Below are 26,629 nucleotides of genomic sequence, written 5' to 3'. Positions count from 1 at the left end.
TCCCGGTCCTGCACTAACTGCTACCAATTTATCTCCGCAAACTTCTTGATCTCTTCAGCCTATTTAACATTCTGCCGCTCCCTGCAACGCTTGCCTTCTCCAGGGATCCACTCTGTTACCCTTAATGACCAACCGTTATCTTCCCTTCGCAATAAATGCCCAGCCCACATCGATTTCTTTTCCTTAATTTCTACTAGTATGTCCTTAACCCGCGGTTGCTCCCTTACCCACTCGGCTCTCTTCTTGTCCCTAATGTTACACCTATCATCTTCCGTTCCATTGCTCGCTGAGACATCCTCAATTTATGTTGAACCCTCTTAGTGAGCCTCCAATTTTCTGCCCCGTAGGTGAGTACAGGTAAGATGCAGCTGTCATACAATTTCTTCCTCAGGAACAATGGTAAGCTGCCATTCATTACTTGATAATGCACAATGTATGCCCTCCACCCCATTCTTATCCTTGTAATTATCTCCGCCTCATGGTTGGGATCTGGGGTCACAACTTGTCCTAAGTAGATATATTCGCTTATCAGTTCCACTGCCTCGCCACCTATCTCGAACGGCTGTGCTGTCCCGAGGTTATTATTCATTACTTTAGTTTTCTGCATATTATTTTGAAGCCCACGGTTCTACTCTGTTTGTCCAGTGCAGAAAGCCCGCTTTGCAATTCGGTCCCCGATTTACTTAGCAAGGCAACGTCATCAGCAAATCAGAGGTTACTGAGGTATTCTCCGTTAACCTTTAGTCTCACCTCTCTCCAATCTAATGTTCTGAATAATTCTTGTAAACATGCTGTGAATAACAATGTAAAGATTGTGTGTCCTTGTTCCGACGCCCTTTCTTATGGGTATTTTAGTGCTCTGCTTATGAAGAAGTATGGTAGCTGTGAACTAATTATAGATGTCTAAAAATAAACCTAGATACCATAATATCGACAACAGCACATATTCACACCTCGACTTGGTTACTGGTTCGGCAGTTCCGTTTCCATCTCTTCATTTGGATGTTGGCGCTTACTTATATGGTAGTGACCTGTTTCCAGTTACAATACATACCCAGGTAAAGGCCCAAGCAGTACACCTTCCCATAAAAGGTTCAATGAAGCTACAGGTAACTCGACTACGTTTACAGAAACATCTCAACTACACCACACATGAATAAAACTCCTACACGCGGAAGAAGCTACCCACATCCTTATGGCGCGCATCCTCGACGCCATTGAAAGGTCCATCCCCCACACCTCAGGGGCCCAGAGCAAGCAGAGGAGGCCATTGTGTCATGAGGAATGTAGGAGGGCGCAAGAGGCCTAGAACAAGGTGTGTGGTATCCTTCGTCGATACCCCCCGTCATATAGCCTCCTTTTGTTCAAACGGGCTGAGGTGATGGGAAAAAGTGTACGTCGTGAGGCAAAACAAGGGAGTTGGCGCACTTTCCTTACATTTATGAACTAATACAAAGACACAAAAGCTCTGGACAGGAATACGAAAACTCAAAGGACATAAGACAGCAGCCTGCCCCTGGTTAGTGCAACAGGGGAGACGCTGGAAGACCAGCCTAACAAACTCGCGCAACACTTTCAATGGGCGTCGAGTTCTGCACAATACACAAATACGTTATTGCTACACAAAAAATCTACAGAGAGAAAGCCCTTACATGACAAAGGCAAGTCAAAAACTGGTTACAACTCTGAATTTTCACTCTATGAGGTCAGGGCTAAGCTGAGCACAAGTAAAGCTTCCGCTTCACGCACAGATAAGATTAGATACACCATGATACAATACCTACACTCAGACACTCTTCTAACCCCCCTCCACCCATATAACAAGGTATGGCTTTTGGGGAACATTTTAAACGTTTGGAGGGAGGCTATAGTTGTAACTTTCTTGAAAGAGGGGAAAGACCCTTCCTCTTCCGATAGCTATCAACTCAATGTCCTGACCAGCTGCGTGTGCAAGCTACTCGAGCATATGATAAACCAGATGCTCGTATACTTTCTGGAGTACAGTGGCCTTCTCTAGAGCTGCCACGTAGGCTTCAGGGTGGGGCTATCTACCAACGATCAACTGGTTGTGTTAGAATCTTACATAACAGATGCATTTGTCCAGAACCAGTTCTGTCTTGCTGTATTGTACGATATTCAAAAAGCTTAAGTGATGCCTGGCGGTATGGCAATCTCACTGACCTTAAGTTTTTTAGGGTGTCAGGTAACATGTTGAACACCATTTATAGTCACATGCGTAACAGGACCTTTCGTGTTAAGGTTGCGTTATCCTGTCGGGGGTACTGGTCTGCGGATGTTGCCCGGGCGGGTTCGGAGTTACACATTGCGACGAATGATGCGGGAACGTACTCGGAGCCACGACGTAACAGTGAGGATTTGAATACACGCGACTCTATGTGAGCTGTACCAGGACTAGACAAAAACAACGTAGCATCCAGGAAAACGCAACACGGCGGAACGTAAAATTGCGGTTCTACTGTAATTCTGCAGAACTGGGTAAAAAAGGCACTGATGTTGCTGCGTTGCAGCATAAAAAACCACAGGGTGTCTTAATATTGATAAACTGATGATGTTTGCACCATCTCCACGAACCTATGTGCTCAAGCCAGTGTTTAATGTACTGCACCGGGGTTGGTGTTATCTCGACCAATATAATAGAAACTGCCTCAGTGCCCTACTTCACAGTCGAAAATGTGTAATTTTTTTCTCTTAACAGCAGTGGTCCAGCAGATCATTCATTATATCTTTGAAACAAAATTGTTGCATGAACTTCAGCAATGCTCTCCCGTGTCTGCATAAGGGCAGGATATTCTGAAGTTGTCGTCACTGCTCATACACAGCAATTCAGATTTTGGTTTTAGAAAGCAGAGTACAGTAGATGCAGGTAAACTGAAAGAGAGATTGACAATACCTCTTTGCCTTATTAGAGAGTTATCTTTGTGTATACGTTTTCGCCACTGCCCCTTTGCGTAAACCAACAGTGAGTCTATTTACTTGTCCACCTCTTTCTCGGCCGGCTCAGATAGTTCACTCCTCTTGTCGTTCTTGTAGCCAGGGATTGGTCATTCATCTTCCTTCCCCGTGTTTCAAAGAAAGTCGGCCTGGTAGTCGTAACACTGGCCTAGCTCAGAATCTCTGAACAGTGCAATCTTTCGAAACGCCTTCCTATGCACACATAATTAAGCTGTAATTTTATTCTTCAATAAAAACCTCACTTCGCAGGGAAATCTAGCTTGGTGCATAAAACCTTGAGTGATAGTGACAGACAAGCGCTTGAAATTATTGCATGTAACAAGTACAAAATACTCCCTTGTTAAGGCCTTCTCAGTTATGACAAATTGCATGGTTAAGTCGAACGCCTCTTCCGCTGTCTTGTTACATGCACTATGCAGCAAACGTGTCCTTAAGAATAATTTTCAACTGTGCCGACACATTTTCACAGTCGCTTCGTGTTCGTCCTAATGGGAGTTTACTGTACAGTGTGGCAATGTTACAAGAAATCTGCTTACAACAGATTATCCAATACAACATAATGATTTACGGCGTTTCGCCGGTATTCCTATTTTGCTCGTCAAATTAACTGAATTTATCATAGACTCTGTTACAACGTACGTTTGGGCATTACAGACAAGTTTGAAGGTTAGCCAGCCCTGTTTTGGAACTCAATCGAAGATTGTACATTTACATGTGTTTGCAGAGCCTGTACTTTTACTTTTCAGTGGTCACCATAAAAACAATTTGAAACACTTACCAATATTTCTCAAGTAGTAGAGGTGGAGCACTTTGCTTTCCGAAAATCTAGCATGGTAAAGTGCATAGTCATAGTCTTGGAGTATGTGTGTGTGATGCGCTGGCAGTGAAGCGACAAAATTTAATATTTTGCAATGTTGGTGCAACAGATCAGATGGGCATAATAAGTCGCCATAGGTGAAACAAGAAAAAATGTAGGACGCAATAGCACTTTATATGTGGGCTTATATTTTTTTCAAGCTCTAAAACAGGACCTTAAATTGCACTTGGCCTGCATTCATCTGGCGAAACTGAATATGCAAATGTTGGGGGTTGAAAGTGTGAAAGCGCGCTAATAATAGTGCGAGTGAATATGGAGACAAATATGGTGGCATACAACAGGAGCGCATTAAATGTAAGAAGGCTTGTGCAAAAGGTTTTGTGACGTACATCATAGTAGTGGTGAAGGATGAAAGCAGCGAAAACCTCCGTCATGCCGAAAGTTTCATGGCCTAAATATCAACCTCATGCAGTTCTGAGTATTTAAAAAGACTGTCATGCCTTTATTCTTGTTTTGGACAGTTCAAAAGCCCGAACTCTTGTGATAACAAACTTCTGCCTTGTTTCCGTCAAAGTTGATACGTAAACTACATGAACTGCTCATACATCCTTTACAGCATACTGAAATCGTGATCGCTATCAGGGTCTGTTGTAATGATGCTTTACTGTCTATTGGTGACCATTTAAATGAGAAGACCCAGTAAGCCTGAAATCTAATGTAGCATTTATTACTCACATGTATTCCAACAGCAATTGACTGAGGGATGCTAACGCATTATCTAATCCTTTTAAAGAAACAAAAGCAGCAGTTGATTCAAACACATTTGCTTTATGTATTTACAGGTTTGCAATTGTGAATTCGGTGTTTTTTGGGCCAGTAGCTCTTTGACTGCAGCCATCATCTCTTTGCGGACTGTGCAGTCGTCATGGAAATTGGAGGTTCCTGGTCAGTGCGGAGCTTCTTTTTACCCTCTTGTTTTGCTTCAACAAAGGATGTCAGAGGGGTAGCAGCAACTATGGAGCTCATTGAGAAGTATGTTATTTTCTGTTTAGTTTGTTGCTACGGTTGATTGGTGTGTAGTAGCTGCCTGTTGATCTGTCTTGCAGGTGACACCTGCACTTGCTCAAACTCAGCATCCCCAAAATCCGCGGTGCTAAATACCATAGTCATGATACGACCTACTTTCCCCACTAATATTGAAAAATAAGGTGTACCTCAAGGACAAAATGCAATGGTGGTGCTTTCAAATCTCTGCCCTGAGCTGACCACAACAAGGTAATTTTTTTGTAGACATCCAACAACTAAGCTAAACATTAGTGAAAACAGATTAGGTAGTGGCAACTTCCCTGCCTCATACTTGGTGGTTTCTTATGATGCCAAGAGCCTTCTCAGTGAAATTGGCGGCTGCCATATAAAACCGTTACCATGAAACATGACTGTGTGATTGTAAGTTTTCCTCAGTGGTGTTCCATTATGTCATTTGACTAGTAATGTGAAGTTGGCACAATAATATATACGTTTATAGCTATCCTTCAACTACATCACCTGTATGATTTGTAACGACAACCTCAAGATTTTTCAATATTTGCTATCTTATTTTGATTAAAGAAACATCTTTCAGGGATTGAAAGTAGTCAGGCAAGTTCCCTAGGCTAGTTCTTTCTAGCCCCTTGCAGCATCCCTGGTAGAGGGGCATGCAGTGTCTGAAGAAAATATGTGATCTAATACAGTAAATGAGGAAATTGGTAACTGAAGCGAATTGAATATAAAAAGCGACACGGGAAGAATGAAAGGGCTGACTTGGCACGCATGTGTGTTAATAATTGTTAACCATCTAATAAATGAAATAATTCGCATACGCGATTTACGCAATCGAAGAACATCCAAGCGTAAAAGGAGTTGTCCTTCATGATAGAATAAAGTTTCTTTCATAAATCCCAACCACTCACAGAATTAACAGTTGTTCAACAACACAAAAGATGCCAGGAGGTGCGAACAAGTGTCAAAACCCTATGCAGATTGCTTCACTTGAATTTGTTGCCCAATAAATTGCAAATGTATTTTGAAACACGGCTTGTGGAGCTTTTTGCCAAAGCGTTTTCTGAAAAGGCACGGAGGCTGGAGTATGTCAATACAAAAAGAATCCATGCAGGAAGTATTGAGGAGAATGTGTTTTTTATGAAACAGAAACCTCAACTGGGAAACATAAAGGGATCGCCTTTTCACAAGTGGAAGGTTTTGGCTCAGTTTCAGCTTTTCTATTGTTTCGCCAGCTGATTTATTGCGGCGTTTAACTCGCCAACGTTACACCTGGGATTGGGGGAACGCCGCAGTGTTGGGCTGCGTAATCACTTTGACCACTTAAATATCTTTTATGTGCGCCGATAACAGTTGTTTTCGCTTTCCACCTCCAGAAAAGCAGCCATGGGGCTGACATTGAACGACATCATTGGGATCTGCAACACAGCACCTTAAAGACTGCACTACCCCAAGCAGCATTAGCCTATGACCAATGACTGGAAACTCAATAGGAAGCCATTGGCTTCCGAGCCATCGGTCACCCATCGGTACATCAGGTGAATGATTCCTCGGGTGCCAAGCAAATGGTGCCCGAAGCAGTGCCATACAGAAACCACATCGGTGGCGGAGCTTCTGCAAGACAATAAAAGAATGCGGTGAACCAAGCGTGCCCGTCGCGTTTGAACCTGGGGGCTGAACTATAACGGGAACCGGAACCGAACGGAAAACTGGAACCGAACCCGAGTTTTCGCCCAGAAACGATACTGAACCGAACTCGGATTTTTTTCTGCCATTTTAGAACTGAACCCGAACCGCAACGAACAAGAACCGTTCCGATACGGTTCTGGGGCTTCAAAACAAATTTCTAGTTTTTAATTATGGAGCTCTACATTGCGTCTGAGAATGATTTCTACCACTCTGCGCAAGAGCATAACCAATATTATGGATAGTTCAGTACTCAGACTACCAATCATGTTCTCTTCTTAATAATATCAAATTTATTTGTAAAGTTGTACGTATATACTGTCAGTTTGCGTTAGATAGTGCATATTTCCGTCTAGTTTCTTTTGGTTTTCGAATAACTTTGATTAGAACTTGTATGCTCAGGCAACATATCATGGCTCATTTTTCATGTTTATGTGCATGATGTTTATTCTTTTGTAATGCTTTCAATGTGTTGTTAATTTGAATGCATCCCTGCCCCCTTCAGAAAGTCTTCAGAAGAAACATGAACAATTAATCCATATTGTCGCGAAGACAAGGACGATGCAGTTGTCTTGAATGAGAAACACGTTTACTGGAGCGAACTTGTGCTCCCCTAACAATTTAAAAGAATACAGAGGCGGCGAAGCAGCGGTCAACAAAGTGACTTGCACAGGCGAGTGTCGTCGAATCGAATGCTCCGGCGTCCGCACTGCAGGCTTTTTATCTTTCGGCGCGCGCGGTTCTCGAAACGTCGATTCACATCGAGAGCATAGTAGATCCAAGAAGATTATTCTGGGCTGTTCACGTTAGATCGAAATGCTCTCCCTATCACAACAGATAACACATGCGGCACAGAAAGAAAGAATGGAACACGCGCTTCCCTTGGCGCAGAGATAACACAGACCGGTGCAGCCGGGCGGTAAAAGCAAAGCACAAATAAACAAACCCAATGTATGGTTCGCGGCATTACCCCCCCTCTAAGAGTGCATCAACCCGATGCTAACATAAGCGACAGTCCTAAAATAAAAATAAAATTCGTTATCCTCCGTAGAAAGGTTTTAAGCGAACCACGTGGACGACTTCGGGCCGCGTGCGTCGTCGTGACGTTCCGGAATCACCATCGGGGATCACCTCGTAGGTAAGTTGGCCGACACGTCGTAGAATCTGGTAGGGTCCAAAATACCGTTGCAGGAGCTTCTCACTGAGTCCGCGTCGTCGGATGGGAGTCCAAATCCACACACGATCCCCTGGTCGGTACTCGGCTTCTCGGCGTCGGAGGTTGTAGCGGTCCGCATCCACCAGCTGCTGGTCTGTTATACGAACTCGAGCGAGCTGGCGGGCCTCCTCCGCACGTTGAAGATATCCGTGGACGTCGGCGTTGAGGTCGTCGTCTTCTACGTGCGGAAGCATGGCGTCGAGCATCGTAGTCGGCCTTCTACCGTAGACAAGCTCGAATGGCGTCAGCTGCGTCGTCTCCTGAATAGCCGTGTTGTACGCAAACGTGACATACGGGAGCACTTCGTCCCAAGTCTTATGTTCAACGTCAACGTACATTGACAGCATATCTGCGATTGTCTTGTTGAGACGTTCTGTTAGTCCGTTCATTTGGGGGTGGTACGCCGTCGTTCTTCGGTGATCCGTGTTGCTGTAGCGTAATACTCCTTGCATCAGCTCTGCAGTAAATGCCTTTCCGCGGTCGGTGATTAGGACTTCCGGGGCTCCATGTCGCAGCACAACTTCGCTTATAAAGAACTTTCCCACTTCTTGTGCAGTCCCCCTCGGAAGAGCGGCGGTCTCTGCGTAGCGCGTCATGTAGTCTGTCGCTACGACAATCCACTTTTTCTGTGATCGTGACGTAGGGAACGGGCCTAAAAGGTCCATTCCAATCTTTTGAAATGGTCTCGATGGGACGGCGATCGGTTGCAGAAGTGCGGCGGGTCTTGTCGGCGGCGTTTTCCGTCGCTGGCAGTCACGGCAGCTCCGGACGTAGTGGGTGACGTCAGAGGTAAGGACGGGCCAGTAGTACCTCGCCTTGATTTTTCCAATAGTGCGGGCTGTGCCGAGATGTCCGGAAAACGGGTCGTCGTGGCACGCTTCCAAAATTACGTCATGAAGGTCCGCGGGGATGACGAGAAGGTAATTCGCTCTTGTTCCGGGGCTGAAGTTCTTCTTCACGAGGACGGAGTTTCTCAGGCTGAATGCTGGTAAGCTGCGTTTGAAGGTCCTAGGAACGGCAACGTTGCATCCCTCGAGGGACTCGATTATGACGCGTAAGTCGGGGTCGGCACGCTGCTGGGCGGCTAGGTCGCTCTCCGTCACGATCCCGAAGAACGCGCTGTCTTCATCAGCGTCTTGTGGTGGTTTGTCGACGGGGGCGCGGGAGAGGCAGTCGGCGTCGGAGTGTTTCCTGCCGCATTTATAAACGACTGTAACGTCGAACTCCTGCAGACGCAAGCTCCACCGCCCAAGACGGCCAGAGGGGTCCTTCAAATTGGCGAGCAAACACAGCTCATGGTGGTCTGTTACAACCTTGAATGGCCTTCCATACACATATGGGCGAAATTTTGAAATCACCCATATAATAGCCAGGCACTCTTTCTCAGAGGCAGAATAGTTTTTCTCCTCCTTCGACAGACCACGGCTGGCATAGGCGATTACCCTTTCGCAGCCGCTTTGCTTTTGGACAAGGACGGCACCCGAGCCTATATCACTGGCGTCCGTGTGCATTTTCGTTTCGGCATTTTCGTCGAAATGAGCGAGCACGGGCGGGCTTTGCAGGCGCTTTTGCAGCTCGCAGAATGCTTTTTCTTGGTCGTTTTCCCAGCTGAAAGGGTGCTATCTTTCGTCAAGCGCGTGAGTGGCTCTGCAATGCGTGCGAAGTTTGCGACGAAGCGCCGGTAGTATGCGCACAGCCCGAGAAATCTTCGCATGCCCTTCTTGTCTTTCGGCCTTGGGAAGTTGGCAATGGCTGAAGTTTTTGCCGGGTGAGGTAGGACTCCCGCGGCGTTGACGATGTGGCCCAAGAACTTGAGTTCCCCGTATGCGAAACGGCACTTTTCAGGCTTCAGCGTCAACCCCGACGTACGAATGGCCTCGAGTACAGACTCCAACCTTGCAAGGTGTTCGTCGAAAGTCCGGGTGAATACCACTACGTCGTCGAGGTATACGAGGCAGGTGTGCCACTTAAGGCCAGCTAGCACAGTGTCCATGACTCTTTGAAACGTCGCTGGTGCTGTGCACAGCTCAAACGGCATCACCTTGAACTCGTATAGGCCGTCTGGGGTTATAAATGCAGTCTTCTCTTGGTCTCTCTCGTCCACTTCAATTTGCCAGTAGCCGGTCTTCAGGTCCATCGATGAGACGTACTTCGCGTGGCAGAGGTGGTCGAGGGCGTCGTCCATTCGGGGGAGCGGGTACACGTCCTTTTTCGTGATTTTGTTCAGTTGCCGGTAGGCAACACAAAACCTTAATGTGCCGTCTTTTTTCTTTACGAGTACGACGGACGCAGCCCAGGTGCTTTTCGATGGCTGTATAATGTCGTCGCTGAGCATGTCGTCGACTTGAGTCCGGATGGCTTCCCGTTCGTGTGAAGAGACGCGGTACGGTGACTGTCGGGTAGGTCGGGCTCCATCTTCGGTTATTATTCGGTGCTTCGCTGAGGGGTCTGACGTAGTTTCGCGCTCGACGAAAAACATTCGCTATAGCGATGCAGCAAAGCCAATAACTTGTTCCGTTGTTCTTGCGGGAGCGCCGACTTAACGTCGAAGGGCTGCGGGAGCTTGAAGGTTTCTACGGGTGTGCGTTCAAAGTCGGCGACCGCGATCACGTCACTTGCTTCTTGCGCTTCTTCGAGGAATGCAATTGCCGCGCCCTTGTTTAAATGCTGGCTCTCCTCCATGAAATTAGTAACCAAAATGTGGGATTGGTGTTCCTTGAAGCGCGCAATGCCTCTTGCTACCGACACACCACGGTCGAGAAGCACCCTTTGATCAGTGTCTACGATAGCGTCGACGTCAGGAGCGGCATTTTCACAGTAGACTGCGACCATCAAGCTTGCGCGGGGTGGCAGGTTGACATGATCATCGGCAATCCTTACAGCAGCACGTCGTTCGGGGTTCGGTTCTGGCGTCATGGAGTGATTGGTTGAAAAAGTTGACTTGGTGTGCAGATCGATTATTGCACCGTTGTTCATCAAAAAGTAAATTCCAAGAATTACGTCTCGGGAGCAGTTAGGCAGAATGACGAATGCCACAGGGTACGTTGTGCCGTCTATGGTGACGCGCGATGTGCACGTTCCACTTGGCGTCACGAGGTGGCCTTCTGCTGTGCGTATGTGCGGACCGTCCCATCTGGTCATAACTTTCTTCAGTTTAGACGCAAATGGTCCGCTCATTACCGAATAGTCAGCTCCCGTGTCTACGAGGGCGACTACGTCAAAGCCGTCGATGGACACATTGACATCAGTTGCAGTCTTCCTCGAGTTCCGGGTTCGTCGGGGCGTCGTATCTCCGCTTGTACGTGTTGACGGTCGGGCACTGTGCATCGTCGTTGTCGTCGTGTTCAGGAGTCTCGTTAGGGCTAGGTCGGGTCGTCGGGTTGAGGGTATGTCGGGAATGATGGTCTTCAGCGCGTCGCTGCGTCGTTGGAGGGTTTTCATTTTTCCGCCGTTGTGCAACTTTACCTCCCGAAGATGCTGCTTTTAGTTTCCCCCGCGTGGGCTGGGGGACCTTCCACGTGAGAAGTCAGCAGTGCTGCGGCGGTTCGGTGACTGATACGGGTAGGGCGACTGTGAACGGTTGAAGCGGGCTGGTCCTCGGTTGGTGTTGGAGAGGTATTCTTCGATCTCAGCAGAGGGCTGGCCGTATCGGGGGCGTGGGGCGTCGACGGAGAACCCTCGCAAACCGAGCTTCTTGTAAGGACAGCGACGGTAGATGTGGTCTGCCTCTCCGCAGTGGTAGCACAGCGGGCGATTATGGGGCGTTCGCCACACGTCGGTCTTTCTTGGCGTCTGGTATTGGTCTACAGGGCGTCGGCCGGGCGGCATTGGACGGCGGTATGGCTCGGCCTCTTGACGACGGGTTGGAGCAGGGCGGGGTTGACGAACAGCCGAGGAGTAGGTCATGGCTTGTGGTTCGCGGGGTGCTTCCGACGGCGTAGAAGTTCCCAGTGCGTTTTGGACTTCTTCTCGGATTACGTTGGTCAGGGAAGCCACGTGAGGTTGCGGCGTCGTTGGAAAAAGCTTCCGAACCTCCTCCCTGACCACTGCTCGGATGGTCTCTCGCAATGTATCGGAGCTTCCATTTGCGACACCGATGGTCTCAGAGAACAGCGCGTTGACAGGGCAGTCGTACTGCCTCGTTCGAATTTCTAGCGTCTTCTCCATCGCGGCCGCCTCAGACGCGAATTCCGCCTCTGTCTTCGGAGCGTTACGGACTAGACAAGTAAAAAGTTCTTGCTTCACTCCTCGCATTAGAAACCTGAGCTTCTTTTCCTCGGTCATTTCCCGGTCCGCACGACGAAAAAGTCGCTTCATCTCCTCAATGAAGATCACGACACCTTCATTGGGGTGCTGTGTTCGAGTTTCAAGCAAAAGCGCAGCTCACTCTTTTCTTACCACGGTAGTGAAAGTCTTAAGGAACTCCCTTTTGAATTGAGTCAAGTCGGTCAAAGAGCTCTCATGGTTCTCGAACCAAGTTCGAGCAGCATCTTCTAAGTAAAAGAAGACATGCCGGAAAGTTTCTTCGTCGTCCCACCTGTTGAAGATGCGGACGCGCTCCAGCTTCTGCAACCATTCTTCGGGGTCTTCAGCGGGGCTCCCCGTTACGATGGCGGTTCTCGGGCTGCTGCAGGATGATTGGTGACGTTGTTTCTTGCACCATGGTGTTGGTTTCAGCGTTCCTTTTCTTGGGCCCTTCTGGCAGAAGACCGAACTCGGGTAGCAATCCTTGCAGTCGGGGGCTTTCTCTGGTTGGACTGGCTTGGCGGCTTCGAGATGTCGTAGAGAGCATAAAGGCCTAGTACCCAGCACCTCCACCAGATGTCACGAAGACAAGGACGATGCAGTTGTCTTGAATGAGAAACACGTTTATTGGAGCGAACTTGTGCTCCCCTAACAACTCAAAAGAATACAGAGGCGGCGAAGCAGCGGTCAACAAACTGACTTGCACAGGCGAGTGTCGTCGAATCGAATGCTCCGGCGTCCGCACTGCAGGCTTTTTATCTTTTGGTGCGCGTGGTTCTCGAAACGTCGACTCACATCGAGAACATAGTAGATCCAAGAAGATAATTCTGGGCTGTTCACGTTAGATCGGGATGCTCTCCCTATCACGACAGATAACACATGCGGCACAGAAAGAAAGAATGACACGCGCTTCCCTTGGCGCAGATGTAACACAGACTGGCGCAGCCGGGCGGTAAAAGCAAAACACAAATAAACAAACCCAATGTATGGTTCGCGGCAATATATTCCACCTAATATAGTTTGAAGAGGCAGTTATATACAAACAGCAGGAAGATACAAACACCTGCGGTCCTCTACATCACCGGAACCTCTTCTACGGTGACATTGTGTCCCTTGTTTACAGTTCTAAGAGAGCATGAGTATTGAAGACAACAACTTTTAGCTTTCTCAACTCCACTTGTCAAGTAGATACGACAGCATTTCCATGTCATTTTGAGTATTCTCAAACTTAAAATTAAGGGGCGCATGGACTGATGTAGATTAATACGTATTAGACAATACTTTGAGGAGGATTAGTGATATCTATTGGTGGGCTAATGTGAATTAGTGGGATTGGTGTGTTGAATAATTTGTATTGAAGGAAATAGCGGTACGATTAGTGGCTGGTTTAGCGTGTGGATTAGTGGGTCCGACCAACCTTGATATGGTTGGCGTCTTTGGTATTTGGACGTTTTCCTGCATTCTTCCTGTCCACAAACGAATACTTTTAGTTGCGCACGAAATATCCAGTAAGTATTAAAGTGACGACCACATGAATGCTATAAAATGTCTTTCTTTACGCATGTATTGCGGGTATATTTTTCTCTAACATTCACGTCCCTCTCCGAAGTTGATAATTGCCTAATGGTTATTGTATATAGATCTAATTGTTCTGAAAACAAGTGTATATATATATATATTGTAATGCGGGTTTATTGCCTTGAAAGCGGAGAGTAGGAGGGGCACTCAGAAGTGGCAAGCGGATAAGTGTTCCAGCCGGCAGTATATCTCGAGCACTTCACGAGCTTCACGCCGATGGCGATGCCGCTGCGGTGGCTCTCCGTGCTGCCTCGTCGTCATCTGCACAATTCAAGTGGTCAATCTCCTTGAGTGGCCTACGCCAATCACAATGACATTGCTGACGGTTGTTGTGGCCGCGTAGCTTATCAGTTGCTCGGTAGGGCTCGCATGGTGGCTGCGCGCCACCTGCTCGTCTTTCGCACTACAATATATATATATATATATATATATATATATATATATATATATATATATATATATAAGTAAAGAGTCGGAGACACGGCAAGAACAATAACAAACAATGTTTACTTACGTAGCGGCAACTGGACTTGCCTTCATCAGAGTAACGTCACAGATCATGTAAAGCAAATCATGTAACTTTACTCTGATGAAGGCAAGTCCCGTTGCCGCTACGTAAGTAAACATTGTTTGTTATTGTTCTTGCTGTGTATCCGACTCTTTACTTATACTATTTCTGCGCGCTTTGTGAGTTTATCTTTCTGAAGATTTATATATATATATATATATATATATATATATATATATATATATATATATATATATATATAAATGAGGTAAGACCGTACAGAGCAAATAAAGCGAAAGAACAAAATGAGGAGCGGTGACCCGGATTGATGTGACGGTCATTCGATAGCATTCTTGAATGACTTGTCTTCTTTCGTGCAAACATTCAGCAGGCTAAGACTACCAGCGATTGTTACTGCGGCGTGTGACTTTCGTCTTGCCGGGGTGTTACACATGAGAAATGGCGAGAATAAAATCGCTCTTAACGCCACCTGCTACGTTTGAAAATGGATGCTGACGCCTGTGTCAGAAAGTTTTAGATTTCGAGCACTGCTAAGCATCTCGTGTTAAAAATAAAACGCCGTGAAACATATAGGGACACGAAAAGCATAACAGGCCAACCAATGTTTTCCCAATGCGAAATTTCAATGAAACCCTTTTTTTCAATATGCGACAATACGTATGTGTGTGAGGGTGCGTGTAAAAAATTTGATTGTTCCAAAAAAAATTTCACCTTCTTCCCGTAGGGGAACCCTGAGTAGTATGCGAAGCAGCCATGGGGTCGACTCAAGTCGACTGTGTTTAGGTTAGACTGCGCAGACATCATGCTCACCTCGTTTATGACCACGCGTTTGACGTTCCGGAAGGCCACGCGGAAGGTGCTCAACTCGCTGGCGCTGAGGCCTCCATCCTTGTTGGCGCCGGTGGTCTTCCGAGAAAGCTTGAAAGCCGCATGCACCGTGGTTCTTCCCACTGCCACTGCCGCGTTTCCGGTGCTCGCGCCGATGACGAACACATTTTAGGCAGTGTTGTTGCCGGTGTTGTGTACCGGTTTTAGAGGTCTACGGCAGGCCGGAGGACGAATGCCTTGCCGGAAGCGGCCGGTCCGGTGAAGAAAACCCGTAACGGAGGTGCTGATGGCGTCGCCTACCGGTGGATGATCTCGCGCACTTGCTCATGTGGTTCCGCGTTTGTCATCTTCATCCAGTTGTAGTAGTTGTCCCGGTTTATGATGTCCTGGCGCTTGCGCACGGCTGCGAACGGACTCGCGTGTTTGATCAGGTGCAGCAAGTCTTGGCTCGGGTTGAGGTCGGCGTCTGTGTGTTCCAGGTGGACGATCACGGCAGGAGGAGGTGCTGCTCCTTCTTGTTGTTCTTCTTGTTGTGCCTTTTTCTCCGCACCGCTGTCCGCGGCGCTGACCCTGTCATTGACGCTGGCGTTGCAGGTGGAGTTACCAGCGGCGTTGCCCGTGGCACACATCGGGGCGATGTGGAAGGAGGTTCCCCTACGGGAAGATTATGACAGTGGTTGAACGCGAAGCTATCTCGTGATGGATTCTTTAGTTGGCCATTCTTTACTGGCATCCTGCCGCAATCATCATCAGCGCTGCCCGGTCAGGCATGCGCAGTGGCGGTGCGGCTGCCTCACGGCGGAGGGGGGGACATAGCCCCAAGCAAGAGATGATTCGCATCTAAAAAACAGTGGCCGGGCAGGCTGTCTGCTAGCCAAAGCAGGCTCCTGCCCGCCAAGAGGCTGCCCGCTTGCAAGAAAACCCTACCGGCCTGCGTGCCTGCCTCCCTGCCTGGCAGAAGACTGCGGAGGGGATGAATTGTTAGGAGAGGTGCGGCCCGTCCCAGGTCGGTGAGGGGAGTGGATCATGAAGCGGCAACGGGTCAGCTACGTATAGTCATGCTTCAGAGAGCAGCTATTAGGCGCCGGCTCCTGTGATTTCGCGTAGTCCGAAAGTGGAGGCATCGTTCCAACCGAGAGAACGAAGAGGACACCTAAGATAGAGGGAGCAGGTAACCGGAGGAGGAAAGTATTACAAAAATGTGAGGCGGAGGGCGATATGCCGAGGCCACGCGAGACGTGCCGCCCGCGGGTATATGTTATGTGATCACTTCCTGTCACGGAGGAGCTATGCGCCGTTGATGAGAAGTCTGCATTGCTGAGACCAAATTTCGCATCAGGAAAAAAAATCGTAATCACCAGCCAATTTCCTTTTCTTCAAGACCACAACTTTTGTGGATGAAACTGCGGGTTTAGAAGTTAAGAATAAATTTCAATTTAAATATATAAACTAAATTAAAATTGTAAAAAAATAATCTTGCGACCATATAGAGTAATGCTTTTACATTCACAGACATAAGCAGCTGTAAGTGTCCCTGAAAACCTTTTATTTTGCTTCAATGAGTGTTGTAATCGCTGACCAACGATAGAGAACACTTTACAGTAAATTCTACAGTTAAGGGACTCTGCAAAACGTCCGGTAAACGCTTTCACTGTTTTCTTTGCGTATGGAAGCGCAGCGAACGCTATAGGTATCGCCACCACGGAGCCGCACTGCGGGATGTGCTCGTTACAGAAGACCCTCCTTCACTTTCTGCTTTTTTTTTGTCCTGACCTCTGTTTCTGCTTCCTGCTTTATTCCTGAAGTGGCTATGGCAAGTGCTCATTGGTGCAACTGAAGGAGGGCCGGCCAATAGCCGCTACACAGCTGTAGTGCCGGAATCCCAGCCATCGAAGAACACCAAATCCAGAAAGAGAAACACATTTTTCAATCAAGTATATAGGTTGTCTCACGGGAGTACGTTTGGCAAGCATATAAGATTTCGAAAAACACTAAAAAAAGTGTGTGAGGGTCATGTAAGCTGGCCAAATTGAAACGTTTGCAGAAAAAAAACATACATCATGAATTTCTTTTTTATACCGACGTGACATCAAAAAACGGAGCACTAAATCAGAAAAGCGCGCACACACACCCACAAACACGCACACACGCACACGCACACCCAAACACACGCACACGCACGCACGCGCGCGCACAAACACGCGCGCGCACACACACGCGCGCACACGCGCACACGCGCACACGCGCACACGCGGACACGCTCACACACGCACACGCGCACACGCGCACGCGCATGCACACGCACCGACATACACACACGCGTCCGGACACAAACACTTCTGATTTTTTTCTCCGAACCCCTTTGAACCCGTTTGAACCGGTTCGACCCGGTTCGAACCCGAACGGAATGGTGCTCCTGAATCGAAACCGGTACCGAACCAGAAGGGCTTGAACCCGAATCCAAACCGAAACAGATAAAATCCGGTTCGACACCCTGGTTTTAACACGTCGGTCGGAGGTGAAGTACACAAGCAACAGCGCATCAAAAATAGTTACCAAACTTGTTACGCCAATACGTCACAAAACAAGGCCTATTTAAACTAGAAGCAGTGTTTTGGAAGTAATGTGCGAGATTTTATCACGTTCTTCAGGCATGGGAAATTTCTGTGTCCTAACGCAACGCTGGCCAGCGGACTACTACCGTTTTTAGCCTTCCGCTGTTTCTTGTCTTCATGGCGTAGGTGCTAGGCGTATCACTGTCTCCGGTGTTTGTTTTTAGCATTTCAACCCCCGCTGTGCTCCTGTCGATTCCTTTGACGTGTGCTTTGGTGTAGGTGACGTGTGTTTGAAGCATACCTTCCTGTCAAATAACGCCGTTCATGCACTGCCGCTGCAGACGTAACAGCATGGGCTCGTTCCCACCTAAACTTCTGCGGTCGCTTATATTCGTTCAACTTCTGGAATGATACGTGGTGTTGTGGGTGCTTGCAAAGAAGAAAGCGTTGGCATACGGTGCTTTTATTTGTGTGGTGCCAATTATAGCTATTTTCGGTGGCGCATTGAAGCGTCGTGAAAGCGCTCCCGATGCCCTACCGGGGACTGTTAATCGTTGTAGAGCGCTTCGCTGTATTGTGCCCGTGATAGCGGCAGTGGCCGTCGCGACCGTTGGCCTTGCGGTCTGAAGAAGGGCGTTGTGGTTGCGTGGCGTACTCGTGTAGCTGGGGCACAATGTCAGGCGTCGTGAAAGTGCCCTATTCGCTTGTAAACGCGCCCTGACAGCCTACGTGCCTACCGGGTGCTGGCGAAGTGCTTGATTAGCTGCAGTTATGCGTTAAGAAAAGTAGGCGATGCAAGTACAGGAAACAGTGCCACGAGGAAACTTAGAACAGCGTTGGAGGTACTGAGAGGTCGGGTGCCAAGACGGGCACTCGCAGGTGAGCGAGTGTGGCAATTTCTCGAAGACCAATTTTGTTGTCGGGCTTCAAGATTGTGGCAAGCATAAACAACGGCGTTTCATGCATTGCCCCTGCTAAACGATTTGCGCTGTTAGCGGTTCGAGCTTCTTTTGAGATTGCAAGAATTTTTGTGCAAAGCTGTAGTGTATCTTCTTACTTTTTTGTGTGTTATGAACGAAATGATAGAGGCAGTACGTGCATGTTTTTTTCTGTGTATACAATAGCTCAAAATCAGCCGATCCAGCCAGTCGTGAATACAAAGTTCCACTTAGTCAAAAATAATTTTTGTATTTTGCGAGAGAGAAGCGCTCTGATGATATAGCTTCGGCCGTAAAGACGCACATGTCAACGTCAAAAAGAAAAGAAAACAAAGCATTCTCTTACCAGAGAAAATATTTTCATACAGTACAAGGTAATGGACCACCCCCTGAGAGAAGAAGATGAATAAAACTTGTTAAGCCATGAGAACAAGGCTTATTAGGGCTTGTAAACAACCTGTTAATTACGGAGTGTTAAATTTTCAAAAACATTTGTATGCGCCAGGGATATCAGTTTAAGAGTTTACCTGCTGTAATCAACACGGGCAGGTCAAAATCATCGACAACAATCATTTCTTGATAAAACACAAAAATGTAAACAGGACGTAAAGCGGACACAGCGCTGACTAACTTACGTTAGCTGCACAAACCAAAATGCTTATATGCACACGATCAATGCAACAAAGCAGAAAAAACAAAAGAGGGGGGTAACTTATGCTATTTCCGATGCTACTTCTGGTTGCGGATGATTACCAGATAAAGAAAAAAGTTTAGTCTTATATCAATATCTGTAATAAGCAGTGTCTTCTGCTTGGCTCAATATGTGTCAGAACTTTATGTTACCATAATCCTGTATACGCGGATAATTCCAGAAGTGATTAAAACTATTGTTATATGACACAGCATTTCTATCATAGAACTTATCTGTGGGTGTTACATGGGGATTTCCTTATCGTCGAATCCTCAATAGTCCCATGTGCCTCTAACGGAAGTTTCATTCAGAAATTAGTTGTAGTGTGCATTTCCGTTCTTGCAACTTACCGGGATTTTGTGACAGTAAAGATAAGGGCATGTGTAATAAGGTAGTGATGAGATCGGTGCATGATGAGATAACACCTTGCGACTTCATCATACCACAGTAAAGTTACCAAAATATATATTTACCAAGACAACGGTGGGTTCATGTAGTTTCTGTTTGCACTGATAGGTGGAATGAGCAAAATAGAAATTACTGATTATGCCTGTGCCCAGTTAGAACTTTTTTTTCAAACAGGTGTCATTAGATATTATAAACGGTGTGTTTGGAATACACCGCGCATGAAACAAATTCAAACAATTGTCAGGGGGCACAATCTTGGTCTCTCGAGGTTGTACCTGAACGCGAAGTTCACAGGTCTTCCTTTGTCCTGAAAAAAAAACCAAAGTTTATGCCTCATAAGCACAGTACTTCTGCATATGGACATGAAATTAAAGAAGGATATTTTACAATTGCACGGCCTAAAAACAAATACAAGTTAGCGCGACCTAATCATTGAAGGACTGTGGCCGAAGACCTAAAAATTTAGGTTAGTATGGCTGACCTAGAGAAGAGCTTCCAAAACGGCAACCGTGGAAGTTTAAATTACGCTTTCTTTTAAGCCGTTTCCTAAGACTCTATTTCCTAAATTTCGTCAATATTTTGTTACCGCGTCGCCAGCTCGGAAAACATGAATGAAAAAGTTTAGCTAACTGGACACACTGAGGAAGGAAGACAAACAACTTGCAACTCACAACTAAATATTTGAATGCAAAGACGATCCCTGAAATAGGCTTCTAACATAACACAAAACCGTAGAAGCATATATAATAGCGCTAACAACTCAACAACACTAATATCCCGCCTACCACATCCTGTTTAAAACGAAATTTATTGCTAAAAGGTGATAACGACGGTTCACTGATGCCCCCTTCGCGATCTTTTTAATGAAGTACGCTTCTGAAAGCTCAGGCGCCACAGTGTCACGGCTTGTGTCAAAAGTAATAGCTCCTTTGAAGCGCGGGGTAAACCACAATCACGGCAAGTATTTGGCAAGTGTGATTCAGCGCCATTCTTGATTGTGCTCTCTGAGGCAATCATATTTTCAGGGTCCATTTTGCCCAATATACACCTTGTCACATGCGAGTGGTATTTGGAAAACAATGCCAACTTTGCATCCCACGTACTTCATGGCGTGGGATGCAAAGGAATTTGGAGAGCACACGTTAGGCGGTATCTTGGTATTGTAGGGTTCTTATCGCTTTTAGTATCTCTTTTATGGTTATATAATACGTTATAGGCGTATTTAGGCATCTTCTTTTCTTGCAAATAAATATATGTCAGTTCCGCGTTGTTTGTCTTGCTTCTTCTGTATGTACAGCTAGCGCAAATTTTGTAATTCATAAAGCATAAACTAGCCCAAGAACACATTTCACGTTGAACATGATTCAGCATTCGTCCGGTTACTAAACGAGGTGCCGGCTTTTAGGTGGGCTACAGGCATCTGACGAAACAGATAATCTGCGGCTGTGGGCGACAAATAATTATTTATGCTCAGCTGGTAGTACCTTCGTCACCAATGGAGGAATTCACTTTCAAAATTTGTGACAGTCGGTACTTGGTAAATGGCACGGCATATAGAAGTGGCCATCCTGTGTTTTCCGTGGTTCAGTCCCCCATAGGTAATGCTCGTATTTGACTGGTATATTGCGTGAAGCAAGAAGGCGGGGAATGGCTCTAAAAGCGGGTGTCCATAAAACAGGCCGCAAGGTCGTAAAGTGAACTAAAAGGCGGAAGTTAAAAGCTACGTCGGCCATTAATACGTCAGTGATGCAGAATTGCCCACTAATGTGGAACTCAGCTTGCATTCAACTCAGATAGGGCAACGGCAGGGGTTTTTCAATTCCGGGATACGTCGACTTAGCTTTTCAAGAATACCGCTGTGAAAAGTATTCAGAGGAACGGGTTCCTGGACAGCCAGCTTATCATAAACAAATATAAAATCTACGCCAAGCAGAGGACAAAGGCTAAATGCGAAGGGACAATTTTTTTTCAAATCTTTACCAATTTATTTATGTGATTTTATGCTTTGCCGCCTCTCGTTTTGTTTTTTTTATTTGTCTAAGGAATGGCACGTGTTGATTTGAGAAGCTTTGTTTAGTATCTGCGCTGCATTATGGTGCCTAGTGGTTTGTATATAATATTTTTTCGAGTGTTTTGCCTTCTTTGATTTGTGATTTTTGGTACACTGAAAAGTGTAGCATTGGGATAGACTGGCTAGGTGAGGCTAGTGGGAAATATATATATATATATATATATATATATATATATATATATATATATATATATATATATATATATATATATATATATATATATATGTAGTGCAAAAGATTCGCCCATTTACAATATGCGATTAGACACTGCGAAGGCCGCACAATGCCCCTTGTGGGCATGCTCTGATACGGTGGCCATGGGCAATAATGGGTATGTAGTGAATGTGGACTGTGAAGACGACGAGGAGATAGCCCCGGCCTCGTGGAGAACGCGCCACAATCTCTAATAGCTCGCTGCATCGTGATCATCGCCCTGGCTAGTCCTCTCAGTGCCTTCCTGAATACCGTCACCTGGAACGCTACCATTCCCTGCTAATAAACACATTTTCAATGCACACACACACATATATATATATATATATTGACCACTTTTTGACAACCTCAGAGCCAGGATATTAGAATCTCGGTTTCGCTCTCACCATGATCGACTAATCCGCGAATCGTCCCTCATTTCCAAGTTCAAATCCGCATCCTCAGGCAATAATGAGAGTTTGGTGAAATTATCTTCTTTGGTGGGTACCTAAGCCATTTTCACCTTTTCCCTTGCTTTCCGTTTTTTCTTTCTTTTTTGTTTCATTCGCCCTACCGAACACTGTCAGCCATACACGTTCCCCCCCCCCTCCCCACCCTTGTCTGTCTGCATTCCAGTAGCTGCATTCCCAGTAGCTGCATTCCCAGTACATGTCCGCTCCCGCAGCTGGCAGCCCCCTTTGGGGGGTTAAATTTGTTATCGCGAACGCGCCGTCAGTGCGGGCACACACGATTTTCTTCGACGTTGCGTGGTTCCCCCACCCCTCGGCTTCATGGACAGTCAATCTTTACTCACTTCTTTGCATGCCTCCATCATGCTGTGACATGCTTTTATTATATACACGGAAACTTGTCGGCTCTTACTGGCGACCGATTTAATAGTTGCTTCCACGCAGGACACACCTAGTTACTTCCCACCTGGCTAAATAATTGGTTGCGTTGCTGGCACGTGCGCTCTTCTGTGACTTCTGTGAACTTGTAAACTGCCGTCATATTCCCCACGCCGCCGGTAATTGGTGTTTTCAGGAATGGATGTGTCACTGGCGGCTTCCGTTCTGTATTTGGTGCTTGTGTACTTTGCATTTCGTGTCTCCAGTCGTTTCCTACACCATTCATTTATTCATGTAATTCGTATGAAAAGTGTTTTTGAGCAGCTCCCGACCCTGTCTTTTTTATGGAAGAAGTTAAATATTGCTGGGCTTTTTAGAAAAGAGTTTGTCGTCATGTATAGTGCCACATGTATAATGCCCTCCCTTCCCTGTTCCCTCGCCCCAACCCGCCAATGTTGTTAACAAGGGTCCACTGCAGCACACCTTCTGCACCTATATAAGCGTGCGTGCTCCAACGTTGTATGTTACTCAAGATGAAGACTGGTCTTCCAGTCGAAACGTCAGTAAACCACTGTTTTTGTTTTTATTCGTGCGTCTACCATTTTCTCAACTATTTGCTCTGGCTCCTCGAGAAGTTTCTTTTACTGCTTACCAATCCACGAAGGAACCACCCATGAACACGACTAAAAACATCATCTGGAAATTTCCCAAGGTCCCTGCCACCACGGTGGTTATCGACGACTCCCAGACCAAGCATCTCTACGAGCATTTTCACCCCAACCGACCAGATACGCCTGCTTTTATCACCCAGCCCGGAGCATGCATCGGCGACGTGCAGTCCCTCGTAGACTTTGTCCCGCATACTGCGAAAACGATCATCCTGCACGTGAACAAACGACCTGGCCACCGTCAATGGATCCACGGCATTCGAAAGATACAAAGCTCTCCTGGATTTGATTGGTCAAGAAAATCGGAAGGTGTCTCGTGTGTACGCGACTCTGGTGCTGCCAAGAAGCACGAACCGTCGCCTCAGGATCCGAAATTACCGGTTTGTTGGACGGTGCAACCGAGAGGCGTCGTTCTTCAATCGGCTTCTTTGGAACTAGTGCCGACGATCAAGAACGCTGTTCTACCTTGACCACGAGCTGCAGTTCCATCCTGCGGCACGAGTTCTTGCAGCAGACGGCCTTCACCCCAGCTTCGAAGGCGTCGCTCTTATGGCCAGCCACATCCATCGCATGTGCCTCAGCAGGAGGGGGCCGTCTACAACCTGGTCTTCGACCTGGTCCGCCAACTCCGCGCTGGCGGAGCCGTCCCTTAAGGCCTCAACATCACCTCCGCGCAGCTACGCCGCCTCGGCCGCTGCCCCTGCGGTGCCTTCTACTGCAGCTTCTTCGAGCCGGCAGTACAACCTCCGTTCGAACACTTCAAAGTTCCTGACCCGCGACCGCCAGGATTGACTGTGCCCTACTTATGCCTGTAACGCAATCAACAATAATGTCTGTAGGAAATTTTTAGATGCCAGAAAACTAACCGATAAAAGTGTCCGATATGAGATGCATGCCTCCGCTCTTAAATAGTACCTCAATTCCTCCATTGTGCCCAAAGGTCTTGCAATAGAATTAAAACCAGCCACAGCTGAGTTGTCGCTTGCGAATATGGAAAATTGGGACAGTGTGCTCAAATCCGCTTCATTGGACTTGATACGCATAATTATCGATCACTACCAGACAAATTTCAAACTTTTGGTAAGGAACGAAAAAATTCTCTTTCGTCATCTCAGCAAGCATGAGATCGAGCCCTTGGCCTCACGCAAATTAAAGGTTCGAGATAAGCTGTATCATGTGAAGGCCAAAAAATTTTTGCGTGATAATGTTATCCCTAAACAAGGCGGGTCCCCTGCTCGCACCTTACCAGTCACACAGCAAGAAGATGTCGAGAGTAGTAACATAGTCAACTTGTCAGATGCGGTTTTGTCCAACGCCGATTTGAGCATACTTTCTAGGGGTTTGAGTTTTTGCGCAACAGGTTTTTTTTTCCCAAATTCCTGCTTTTTAAAGATGTGGAAAATTTGGCCCGTACCATGAGGTTGAAGGAATACTTTCATGACCGCGAAACATGTAGTGACGCTGCTAAATTGCTTCCAAGCCCTCAACAATACACACCACCCCCCAGCGGGACGATATGTGTATCAAAGCTGTGCAACAAGACATCATTGAAGCTTACAAAAAGCAGTCTACCTTCCGCCATAAACTCTCTATCAGTGAAAAAAAATCATTAGGAACCCTTCTCACCACACTGATATTGTAAATAAACCATCTGACAAAGGTGCTGCAATAGTAATACTTAACCAGCTTGACTACGTTAAAGAAGCACAGAGGCAGCTATCAGACTCGTAATTCTACAAACTACTCGAAAACGATCCTACAGCCGACTTTAAAGAAACCGTTACAGAACATCTCACTCAATTGGTGAAGGATGGAGTAATGGCAGAAAGAACCGCCAATTCACTTGATCCGCTTAATCCTGTAGCTGGCAGGTTTTACTTGCTGCCGAAAATCCACAAAAAAGAACATCCCGGCCGCCCAATCGTCCCGGGGATAGGCACCGTCAGGGAACACCTTTCGCGGTACGTGGACTCGATAATTAGCATCATACCGCCTAGTTTTCCTTCCTACATTAAAGATACTAACCACTTTCGGACGTTTTAGGTTTAGATATTCCCAGCAATTCCCTCCTGGTTACAATGGATGTTGCGTCACTGTACACAAATATTCCGCACGACGATGGAATCCGACCAGTAACTCACGCTTACAGGGAAGCAGCCTTTGACAAACTTGTTGATGGCTCTACACTAAGCACACTTCTTCGGCTACTTCTAGAGCTTAACAATTTTGAGTTTGGTGGAAAGCACTACGTCTAAATAAGTGGCACATCTATGGGAACACGCGTAGGGCCAAAATATGCCAATATATTTATGGGCGTCTTAGAGGGTGAATTTCTGAATAGCCAGAGCTTAAAGCCACTCTATTATAAGCGTTTCATTGATGATGTATTTCTGATTTGGACCCATGGGCAGACGAACCTGATAACCTTCATAGACGCGTTGAACTCTGCGCATCCCTCCATTTCTTTTTCTTACCAATAGTCCCCGTCTACTGTTAATTTTCTTGACGTAAACTTCACCATCTCAGAGGGCAAACTGATCACTAAACTGTACCGAAAACCGACCGACAAGCAACAGTACCTATATTTTCAAAGCAGTCACTTCAAATATTGCAAAACCGGAATTCCCTATAGCCAAGCTCATCGTTTTCGTCGAATTTGCTTAAAGGAAGATGACTTTAATGATAATTGTACGGAGCAACGCAGTGCACTTTTGAAACCAAAATATCCCGTTGAAATAATTGACAACGCTATAGACAGAGCACGAAACCTTAATCGCTCAGACATTCTAAGAGGCACCAAAACCTCCCACTACACCAAGCAAATGAACTTGCTTTTAACACATTCCGCATCTGTCCCAAAAGTCTCGTCTATACTAAAAAAGCACTATAACATTCTCACCCAACGTGAGCGCCTAAAACATATTTTGCTGAACCCCCCGGGTTGTGCACAGGAGAAACAAAAACATTAGAGATGTCCTGACCTCATCCAAAATAAGGACTCAAACGACCGGCGGATGCAGTCATTGCGGGAAGCCTCGATGTCACATATGCACGCACATGACCACAATAAATACCGCGGTCGGTTCAGCCTCTGACTTTTGTCTAGAAATAGGAGGAAACCTGAACTGTGATAGTCCCAATGTGGTATTTTTGCTCGAGTGTACGGTGTGTCACCTACAATACATCGGGCAAACACAAAAGTCGTTCAGAACTAGGTTTAATAATCACAAGTCACATTCCAAAACTCTGCCACCTCTCCAGTTGTCAAAAAAGGTTAACCTTCCTGGGCACCCTTTTGACCACCTCAGAGCCACGATATTAGAATATGGGTTTCGCTCTCACCATGA

The 26,629-nt window shown here is 46.6% G+C and overlaps 1 long non-coding RNA gene across 1 annotated transcript in view; it reads right to left on the bottom strand.

Annotated features, from left to right (window-relative positions):
- Positions 1 to 19,657: 19,657 nt before the first annotated feature.
- LOC144141816 (uncharacterized) overlaps positions 19,658 to 26,629 on the bottom strand; it is an 85,016-nt gene continuing 78,044 nt past the window's right edge. Inside the window, exon 3 of the long non-coding RNA XR_013316707.1 lies at positions 19,658 to 19,809. This is a non-coding gene — a long non-coding RNA (uncharacterized LOC144141816). The remainder of the gene's footprint in view (positions 19,810 to 26,629) is intronic.

This window comes from Haemaphysalis longicornis, unplaced genomic scaffold (assembly GCF_048455015.1).
Source record: "Haemaphysalis longicornis isolate Haplotype H1 unplaced genomic scaffold, Haemaphysalis longicornis Haplotype H1 scaffold_6, whole genome shotgun sequence".
NCBI classification, from domain to species: Eukaryota; Metazoa; Arthropoda; class Arachnida; order Ixodida; family Ixodidae; genus Haemaphysalis; species Haemaphysalis longicornis.
This window is presented reverse-complemented; position numbering and strand designations above follow the sequence as displayed.